This window comes from Hyperolius riggenbachi, chromosome 6 (genome assembly GCF_040937935.1).
Source record: "Hyperolius riggenbachi isolate aHypRig1 chromosome 6, aHypRig1.pri, whole genome shotgun sequence".
Lineage (NCBI taxonomy): Eukaryota > Metazoa > Chordata > Amphibia > Anura > Hyperoliidae > Hyperolius > Hyperolius riggenbachi.
In genome coordinates this window covers 375841540-375852850 of record NC_090651.1, presented here as the reverse complement: position 1 = coordinate 375852850, position 11311 = coordinate 375841540, and the positions used below count along the sequence as shown (strand labels likewise).

The 11311-nt window shown below is 48.0% G+C and overlaps 1 protein-coding gene across 1 annotated transcript in view; it reads left to right on the top strand.

The window, feature by feature from the left end:
• The first annotated feature begins 5587 nt into the window (after positions 1–5587).
• LOC137521966 (uncharacterized) overlaps positions 5588–11311 on the top strand; it is a 77060-nt gene continuing 71336 nt past the window's right edge. The window contains exon 1 of the mRNA XM_068241938.1: positions 5588–5743. The gene's annotated coding sequence lies outside the window, so the exon portion shown is untranslated. The remainder of the gene's footprint in view (positions 5744–11311) is intronic.

The window sequence follows — 11311 nt, the reverse complement described above, 5'->3', positions numbered from 1 at the left end:
TAGTGAATTCCAAGATGCACGGTAATTTTTCAGTTATAATTCTTAACCTATTGAGGCTCCCCTGAGCCAGCTAATCAATAGGATCAGGTTTGTCCATTCCAGGAGTAGGGAGAGAAAATTACCTCCAGCTGCTCTGAGAAATGACAAAACAACGATGAGTGCATAAATGAATATATATATGATTAATCAGCATAAAGTTCATGAGTACTGTGTGAATGTTTATGGCGCTTTTGAACCCAAAGTGACTTTGTATGCAACAAGCATCGTTCTGTTTGAACACAATGTATGACCGTTTTCATTCAATAAACGTTTTATGAAAAAAAAAGTTGCAAAGTCCGTAAGTGAACTGGAGATGGAGCCCGGAGCATCGGCAAGCAAACACAGTGAATCCAGCGCAGGAGACTTGGGCGCACAGCGAGTAACGTTGGCTCCGTCAGAATAATTTGGCTTTCAGCAATTATTGGAAGCCGAATTATATCATTCCCCACCATCCATGGCAGCCTGGAGGGGGAATAGTAATTAACACGGCCCGGACTTGTGCAGCAGCAGGATCAGCCATATACCGGCTGTATCCTGCACCCAAGTCTCCCGCACCGCTTCCTCTCGTACTCTCGGTGAGTGGCTGCATGGGCGCAGGACGTCTGCGGGGAACCATTAGAAGCATCCATGTGATGTCACGTCAGTACGTCCATGTCTGTGAGGAGGGGAGGAGGGAAGAGGCGCTCTGCTCAGCTTGCTGTTGCCGCAGTGCGTTCATCTCACCACAAGGGGCAAGGTGGAAAGCGAGGCAGAGGAAACCATGGCAACCGGGCCAGCGTGGAATCAGGTAAAGTATATTCCTCCCTGTCTGCCATTCACTTCGGAGAGTAGTCAGGGGGGGGTGGGTCTGTGGGCTAACCTTCAGGGTTTACCCTTGGGCCCCGGGGGCCCTTAAACCAGCCCTGGGAAGCCCCCCCCCCCGTCTATGTGAGCAGGCAGCTAAAATCGCAACATGCTGCGTAAGATATCAAAAGGAGAGAAATGGGGACACAAGGAGAGGCATCACTAGAAATCATCAGGCCCCCCTGCAAAGATTTGGATGCCCCCAGGCCCGCTCAGGGCTGTTTTGGGGGGCAGGAGAAGTTGCAGCATGAGGGGAAAGCGTCGCCACATATCAGTGGGTAGGGGGGACAGCCCCCTTCACCTCGCGCTCTCCCCTCAGTGCTCCCCTCTAGCATCAGTGGCAGCAGGCGGTGGACGGGAACACATACCTCCATCCACCGCGGAGGTCTGATCTCTAAGTGCCTCACGCTACTTCCTGTTTGAACAGGAAGTAGCATCAGACTGATCAGTGATTGATGCTGGAGGGGAGCGCTGAGGGGAGAGCCCGAGGTGAGGGACTGTCCCTGAACACGCTGATGTGTGGCCACGCTCTCCCCTCATGCTGCAAGCCCTCCAACCCCCAAGATGGGCCTCCCTGCGGGTGCGGGGGCTGCAGCCCCTGTTGTTACACCACTGGACACAAGAAACAAACTGTACAGTATAATGTCTAAAACATTGTGCAAACTTAATTGGAGTGCAAAAAAATAGTCCAACAACTGAAACAATGCAATGCTTAATAGTGCTGTCAACAACCAAATCTAAAATTAGTAGACCGACACATCGCATTTTATACCGACAATCACACAACCCCATACAGTATAACACTATTTATGCATGTCCCAGAAGGACTGTAATGTCCACAATGAGACAGCTCGCTGTACATAAGGATCCCGCAGTAAGCCAGAAGCAGACACTACAAGTAAGTTTATTAGTCCACAAGACAGTGCGAAGCCAAATATATAACCTACTGCACACACAGAGGGCTCCAAGCAGTAGGAAATGACCAGGTTATAGCATAGGCATAGACATAAACAAAAGCATATGTTGGCGAGTGCGTTTAGAAAGCAAGTCCACATCTATCCAATTGTAGCAGAAGTTTAACTAAAAATCATGGGGGCCCCAGCAAAACTATAATGTAACCCCCCAATGCTCACACCTCTTCCCTTGCCAACCCCTAGTGTCCCTCACAGCCTGGGGGCCCATCTCATAAGGGTCATAAAACAAGTGTGGACTTCATGATCGTCACACCCATAACAAGTGTAGCCACAAAACCACCTGATCTGAAGGATAGTCCCCTGTATCAGAGGAAGGGAAGGTTAGTAGTTGGAGCCCCCACAGCTCTGGGCCCCCCTGCAGGGGCTGCTCGCTCACCTGTAATTATTCCCCTGAATTGTAGCCAAAGGTGTATTAATGCTTATTTGGAATGGTAACAGCAACAGCAAGCTATGTAAGAAGCACACATGGCCTCACCTGTCCTGCAAGCACGTGTCTGCATATGCTAGCATGCCATCTATGACAACATATGCCCATATAAGGAATCCACCTGTGAGTGCCGCTGAGACCTGTCACTTCCGGATCTCGGCGCTTGTCCCCCGCTGCTGGCCCTGCCGGTGACTCACTGGCCGCTCATGCTGATAGACGGAGGGCGTGTTCTAAGTTCACCCTCCGCAAAGGTAAACAATAGTCAGCTGGCCCGCTCAGCTGACTAGAGCGATGTCAGCTGACCTAGTGCTTTACAGGGCGGTGCTGTGTGATTGGTTGTGCGGAAGGTGGCCGGCCAATGATTGGATTGTGAATGATATTTAAATGTGCAGAGTGCTCCCAGTAATCACCCGTGATAAGCATAGCTTTGGCTAGTTGCTGGGTGAGCACTTTGATCGTGGTTTGATATTCTGGACTTTGACCTTGGATTGTGTTTGACTATTCTGCTGTGATTAACCTTTGCTTGCTTCCTGGACATCGCTTGTCTGCTGCCTGGATTGACCTTGCCTGTTTACTGGATACTCCCTTGTCTGCTGCCTAGATTGACCCTTGCTTGTTTACCGCATACTCTCTGCCTGCTGCCTGGACCGACCATTGCCTGCTATTGGATACCTCTTACATGTTATCTAGGTTGTTACCTGGGGGCTTGCCTGTCCTCCTTGTTACTGACTCTCAACGCTGATTGCTTCAGTTCCTCTGAATCCAGGTAATGACCTATGTGATACCTCTGAACTGTTGAACTGTGTTATTAGTCTTAGTAGTAGTTCCTGGTGGTATATCTGCCTTCTACGTCAGCTTGTATGCCTTGCTCGCCTAAGTCCTAATTAGGGCCAGCTAGCGGTGTGCCAGGCAGGAATAGCTAGGTGAAGAGTGAGACCTATCACCTGGGCATACACGCTGACTCCTAAAAATATATCACCAAGCCTTACAGCCCAGAAGTGGTGTGGACCACAGATCTCACCACACTTGATCCTCCTGCTTGTCAAGTGGAACCGTCTACTGCTCACCAAAGATGCTGTGTCCGCAAAGTCCACATGCAATCAAAATCTGGCCATGGTAAAGTCCAGACAGGTCATGCCACCCGCTTAAAGATACCAATGTGTTTCACCCAGCAGCTTTGTTGGGATTCCTCATAGCGAAAAAAAGTTCTTGCACGCCAGAGCCTTTTTCCACCGCACAGCTGAATTGCAAAATCACAAATCGCCAGAGAAATCGTGAGATGTATTTTCCACTATAGTGATTCGATTTGGAAATCGCAAATCATAATCGCTTTTTGGAGCGATTTTTAGAGTGACAATGCAATGCAAATGAAAAATCGCAATCGCAAAACAGAATTAATAGCTGACATTTGTATTTTGTGATGTGATTGCTAGTGGAAAAGGGCCCTAATAAAGTTAGCACGATGATCTAGACCATATACGGCTTGAACCTTGTGCCCACCCTTGTTCCTTCATTCTGATATCTATTGCATCTTTAGGCCTACACCTCTGCACTATAGGTGAGTCAGTGACAGCTACCATATATTTAAAAAGGCACCTATTGTCCCATTCCAGTTACCCCTTTTCCCAACTTAAAAATGTTCCATAAGATAGCAGCAAAGGGAGAAGCAGGGAAAGTGTTCGTTACATTGCCTGGTATGGGCACGCCGCCAATAAAATGGCCATGTGGTTCAGAATTAATTATCAGAGCTTACAGTGGACATCTATTCAAAATTTCACCTGCGCTGTAAAAGGCTAACCATGCAAATTTCATAAATGTACTTAAAGGAGTGATCCAAGCTACTAAAAAAAAAAGATCCACTTACCTGGTGCTTTCTCCAACCAGTGGCAGCCATCCTGTGCCCTCGCAGCAGCTCCGGTGGCTCCCGGTCTTCTCCGCTGGCGCAGCCGACCTCTCCAGGTCAGGTTCCAGGTCGGCTTTCTTCTGCGCTCCACCACACGGTTCACGTGGTCTCTCCGACGTCATCAGGACAGTACTGTGCAGGCGCAGAACTACTGTGCCTGCGCAGTACCGTCCTGATGACGTCGGATAGACCACGTGAGAAGCCGACCCGGAACTCGACCTGGCGAAGTCAGCTGCGCCAGCGGAGAAGACCGGGAACCACCGGAGCTGCGGCAAGAGCACAGGACGGCTGCCACGGGCTGGAGGAAGCCCCAGGTAAGTGGATATTTTTTTTTAGTAGCTTGGATGTATCCTTTAAAGTAAATTTGGAAAAAAAAGTTGGATACTTGCCTAAGCAGAGGCAAGGCTCTGGATCTTGTTGAGCTTTCCTGGTCCTCTCTCCTGCCCTCATTCCAGCTCTGTTCCCTGGTGAAGTTATTCGACCAGCTGGTTGACCGCACCTTCAGTACTCTTCATGATGGCTTTGAAAGTACTTGGGTCTCCCAGCACCTCTGAAGACGAATGGATCACGCATGCACAAATACGGGCTCGCACATGCACAGTACAAACCGTGCCCATCTTTGGAAGCACTCAGGGACAAGAGTGCTTCTGAAGCGTGTTAAGGTGTCCAGAAGACACAGAATTTCCACAGGGGATGCAGTGGACCGAGAGCACAGTGAGGGGATCGGGAAGACTCTATGGCATCCAGAGCATTTCCTCTACATAGGTGAGTATTCATCTTTTTTTTTTTCAGCGTCACTTCAAATTTGCTTTAAAAGGTTAACAGACTGGTGATGTTTCTCAATTGCTTGCCAAAGATTATTATTGCCAAGGAAAGTCCCCGGATTGCTCTTTGAACACTAACGACAGCTAATAAAACTCAAAAGGCTTTTTTTTTTGTTTCTTTTTATCTGCAGAATTCCATAACTGGAAGCCGCTCTGTAAGCGTGATAAACATGCTGGAATGGATTTCCATATTATGACAGCTCCTAGCAATGCTGTAACCGCAGCTGGGTGGACTTGTGGTTTGTACACAGAATATCACTTTGTGTCAAATGCAATAGAATAACTAAAATAAAGACAATAAAGGGCAATAAAGATCAGGGAAAAAATGTTTGTATTGCATGTTATGCCTCCTATGCATTCTCCTCTCATGAGTTTATTACTAAAAGTAAACATAATATTTGTAGCCTGTGGTATCTAGCAACACACAGTTATTATCAGGTTAATATGATGCAACACTGACAGCTTTCTATTGTGTGAGCGTCTGGCCACTAAGTTACATTATGATGAATCATTTCAGTGGGCGTAACAAGCAGCAGGAAACTTTTTGAACGAGTTCAAAACTTCATCAGAGACGACAAGCACAGTCGCTGTGCAGATCTTCTTTCGCTTTATGTGTTTTTCAGCCTTGCATGGAGACCCTTCTCCTTTAGGAGCAGATTGTGGGGAAGCCATTTAACAGTCTCATGGTCAGAAGGAACAGCCAGAAGACATAGGATTAGCATCTCCAGCCCAGGTAGGTCATTGAATGAAGATCCAAATCTACTCACTAGTTCTTTCCACAAGTAGGGATGATCAATTACATGCTTATAATTCTTTATTGATACAAATTTATGCTAATTTAATGGAAATGTAAGCAGCATAAGCTTGCCTAAATTAGCATCTCCCAATCACCGAAATATGTTATGATGTTGTTTGACCTGTATTATATCATCCTGAGTTTTTTATTATTATCTACTATTGGAATGTGATGTTAAAGAGAACCCGAGGTGTGTTTAAAGAATGTTATCTGCATACAGAGGCTGGATCTGCCTATACAGCCCAGCCTCTGTTGCTATCCCAAACCCCCCTAAGGTCCCCCTGCACTCTGCAATCCCTCATAAATCACAGCCGTGCTGTGAGGCTGTGTCTACATCTGTAGTGTCAGTCTCAGCTGCTCCCCCGCCTCCTGCATAGCTCCGGTCCCTGCCCCCGTCCCTTCCCTCCAATCAGCAGGGAGGGAAGGGATGCAGGCGGGGACTGGAGCTCTGCAGGAGGCAGGGAGAGCAGCAGACTGACACTATAGAGATAAACACAGCCAGCTCTGACAAGCTGTTTGTCAGCAGCGTGGCTGTGATTTATGAGGGATTGCAAAGTGCAGGGGGACCTTAGGGGGGTTTGGGATAGCAACAGAGGCTGGGCTGTATAGGCAGATCCAGCCTCTGTATGCAGATAATATTCTTCAAACCCACCTCGGGTTCTCTTTAAGTGTTTATAGGCTGTGGTTTATCTACCTGCTAAGAGGGCACTCCGCTCACGGACTTCCTGCACATATTGTAGCCAACTTGGCTACCCAGAGGTTTTTTAAATAGTATTAAAAAGCCCAACCAGTGCCTGTGCCAGCATTTTAATCCATTAGCAGCTTGAAACTAATTTTTCGTTTGAAAGCTGCTGTGCATTCTAAACCTGTCGCAATCTCATTTGGCCGCCAGGGCCGGCGCTACCATAGAGGCAAAGGGGGCAATTGCCCCAGGGCCCCAGAGCTTGTAGGGGCCCCCAGTGGCTACAAGAGGAAAAAAAATTCAAATCGACCTTATAGTTTTTGAGAAAATCGATTTTAAAGTTTCAAAGGAAAAAAAATACACATTTAAAAACCCGCCGACTTTAATGGTTAATAGCAAATCCACCTTAAATGCTAGAAACCCTACATTTGCAGGATATGTTAAGGAGATCATTGGGAATAAGAGGAAACAACTATTTTTCAAAAAGACCTTATAGTTTTTGAGAAAATCGATTTTAAAGTGTTGAAGGAAAAAAGTATACTTTTAAATGCAGTAAATGTCACTTTCAGTAGCAAACCTAACGGTAGTATAATTTTACATGCATCAAAAGAAAGAGCAATACATTTCCTGACGTGGTTTCCAGGGGGTCCATACGCAGCCGCAGCGCTTTGGCCAGGGATCGCTATACAGCCGCAATATGGCTGTATGAAGATCCCTGGCATTTTTTCCTATTTTCCCAATATTTTTTTTTTATGTTTAGAGTGTGGGAATTTTTAAAAAAAAATTATGTGGGGTCCCCCCTCCTGAAAGTTTTTAACCCCTTGTCCTCAATGCAGGCTGGGATAGCCGGAATGTGGAACTCCGACCAATTGGGACTTCACACCCTGACTATACCAGCTGCAAAAAAGGTCCCTTAATGCCGATTTTTGTTCCGGGGTATCTGTTGGGGGGGCCCCCGAGGTTTATTTTGCCCTTGGGCCCCATTGTTGCTTAAACCGGCCCTGTTGGCCGCCTAGTGAAGCCATGCGAAGTGGGCGGCAGGGAGCGGTTATAGTTACCTGTTCTGGACGGCTTCTTCTGTTTCTCCAACTCTGGCTCTGAAATTACGACAGGTCTTCCGGGTCCCGATCACATCCGATCACATAATACGACATTTACGACATGACATCACATTTTCCGAGAATTGCTAGCAATCGCTGCAGTGAGATCACTGCCATAAACTTTTAAAGCGGAATGAAACCCTGCATTTCTTCTTTGCTGTAATAGATTATTCAAAGCATATTATATACAACCAGCATTTTTTTTTTACTAGAACAGCATTCAAAGGGTTACACACAAAGCTGGAGGAATCCAAACTAGAGATAATGTTATGTTGTGTTTAATTGTATCAAGTGAGAAATGTAAACAAACACTCCTCTGACACTGCAGGCTCTCCTGAAGACAGTGAGACAATCAGAAAGTATCAGAAAGCATTTCTGCTTACTTTAGAAAATGAATAAAGCAGTTATGAATAAAATGCAAAGTCAGCTTTCAGAGCAAAAAAAGTGTACTTTGGTAACGTATAATATCTAAATAAGTAATAATACTTATGCACAAATGCAAATATAATAACCGTATGGCATATAAAAAGTAGGAAAACATGTTTTTATTGACTATTATGTCAGGGTTTTATACCGCTTTAATAACTCTAGTGCTTTTCAAAGGGTAAGAACACATCGCTCCCAGTGTGCTCCCAGCATCTCTACTCACGCCTCCTGTGACAGAGCTCTGAGACCTATACAGTAGCTGACAGTTCTGCAGTCACTGAGCATCAAAATTACAGTTCAGCTCCTCTGATCAGTAGTTAATTGTGAAGGATAGCGGAATAGCCGCCGCGTGCTCTGACGGCGTGGCGGCTGTTTCCGCATCTTCCCTGGCGGTTTACGAGCGGCGACATGTCTCTGATTTCGTTCAGCCCTCCTGTGCACACAGGCTGAGGAATACGCGCGCGCGCGTGGAGAGGCAGAAGCTTTATGGGAAGCAGAGACGGATCAGCTGACTCCCTTGGTCAGCTGATCCGAGTATGGAAGCGGATTGGCTGGCAGGGACTGGGCGGCGCTGATTAGTGCCGCACTATATAACCACTTGTCCCTCAGTCTCTCGTTGTCTGCCGTTGCAAATGCTTAACGTGTTAGCACTCAGACCTCAGTCAGATCCTACAGTGTGTTAGAACCAGGAAGGACCTGGGAAATCACACTGAGCTAGATTATTCTCGCATGTCTTGTATATTATGCTTAAGACTAGTTCCAGGGTGTTGTGACTACGGACCTCACACCCAAGCTTAGGAAACTGTCTTAAATGCTATGTTATACTCTAGACTAGTTCCAGGGTTTTGTGACTACGGACCTCACACCCAAGCTTAGGAAACTGTCTTAACCACTTGCCGACCGCCTACTTCATATTGGCGGCGGCAAAGTGGCAGCCCCAGGACCACGTAACGCAGATTGGCGTCAGGTCCTGGGGCACTCTCTGGCCGGGGATCGCGCGCTGGGATGCGCGCGCATCCACCGGCAATAGGCTCCGCCCACCCGCGACGTCAACCCGCCGGCCAATCGGAAGCGCCGGCGGGTTGTTAATCCGACGATCGCCGGATAGGAAGCGTATAATACGCTTTGTAATGTTTACAAAGTGTATTATACAGGCTGCCTCCTGCCCTGGTGGTACCAGTGTCCGAGGGACCACCAGGGCAGACTGCAGCCACCCTAGTCTGCACCCAAACACACTGATCTGCCCTCCCCTGCCCCCTGATCGCCCGCAGTACCCCTCAGACCCCCCCCTGCCCACCCCCCAGACCACCATTTGCACACAATCACCCCCCTAATCACCCATCAATCACTCCCTGTCACTATCTGTCAACGCTATTTTTTTTTTTAGTCCCTAAACTGCCCCCTGCTCCCTCCTGATCACCCCCCCACCCCTCAGATTCTCCCCAGACCCCCCCAGACCCTCCCCCCCCCTGTGTACTGTATGCATCTATCCCCCCTGATCAACTGTCAATCACCTGTCAATCACCTGTCAATCACCTGTCAATCACCCGTCAATCACCCCCTGTCACTGCCACCCATCAATCAGCCCCTAACCTGCCCCTTGCGGGCAATCTGATCACCCACCCACACCAATAGATCGCCCGCAGATCCGACATCAGATCACCTCCCAAATCCATCGTTTACATCTATTCTCTCCTCAAAACACCCACTAATTACCCATCAATCACCCATCAATCACCCCCTATCACCACCTGTCACTGTTACCCATCAGATTAGACCCTTGCGGGCACCCAATCGCCCGCCCACACACTCAGATTGCCCTCAACCCCCCCTTATCGATTCGCCAGTGCATTATTTACATCCGTTCTTCCCTGTAATAACCCACTGATCACCTGTCAATCACCCCCTGTCACTGCCACCCATCAATCACCCCCTGTCACTGCCACCCATCAATCAGCCCCTAACCTGCCCCTTGCGGGCAATCTGATCACCCACCCACACCAATAGATCGCCCGCAGATCCGACATCAGATCACCTCCCAAATCCATCGTTTACATCTATTCTCTCCTCTAAACACCCACTAATTACCCATCAATCACCCCCTATCACCACCTGTCACTGTTACCCATCAGATTAGACCCTTGCGGGCACCCAATCGCCCGCCCACACGCTCAGATTGCCCTCAAACCCCCCCTTATCGATTCGCCAGTGCATTATTTACATCCGTTCTTCCCTGTAATAACCCACTGATCACCTGTCAATCACCCCCTGTCACTGCCACCCATCAATCACCCCCTGTCACTGCCACCCATCAATCAGCCCCTAACCTGCCCCTTGCGGGCAATCTGATCACCCACCCACACCAATAGATCGCCCGCAGATCCGACATCAGATCACCTCCCAAGTGCAGTGTTTACATCTCTTCTCTCCTCTAAACACCCACTAATTACCCATCAATCACCCCCTATCACCACCTGTCACTGTTACCCATCAGATTAGACCCTAATCTGCCCCTTGCGGGCACCCAATCACCCGCCCACACCTCAGAACGCCCTCAGACCCCAGCCCTGATCACCTCGCTAGTGCATTGCTTGCATCTATTTCCCCCCTCTAATCACACCTTGAGACACCCATAAATCACCTCCTGTCACCCCCTAGCACACCTACCCATCAGATCAGGCCCTAATTTGCCCCGTGTGGGCTCCTGATCACTCGGCCAAACCCTCAGATCCCCCTCAGACCCCCTTCCGATCACCTCCCCAGTGCATTGATTGCATCTATTTTCCCCTCTAACCGCCCCCTGAGACACCCATCAATCACCTCCTGTCACCCCCCTAGCACTCCTATCCATCAGATCAGGCCCAATACATCCTGTCATCTAAGAGGCCACCCTGCTTATGACCGTTTCCACAAAATTTGCCCTCTCATAGACCACCTGTCATCAAAATTTGCAGATGCTTATACCCCTGAACAGTCATTTTGAGAAATTTGGTTTCCAGACTACTCACAGTTTTGGGCCCGTAAAATGCCAGGGCAGTATAGGAACCCCACAAGTGACCCCATTTTAGAAAGAAGACACCCCAAGGTATTCTGTTAGGTGTATGATGAGTTCATAGAAGATTTTATTTTTTGTCAAAAGTTAGCGGAAATTGGATTTTTATTGTTTTTTTCACAAAGTGTCATTTTTCACTAACTTGTGACAAAAAATAAAATCTTCTATGAACTCACCATACCCCTAACGGAATACCTTGGGGTGTCTTCTTTCTAAAATGGGGTCACTTGTGGGGTTCCTATACT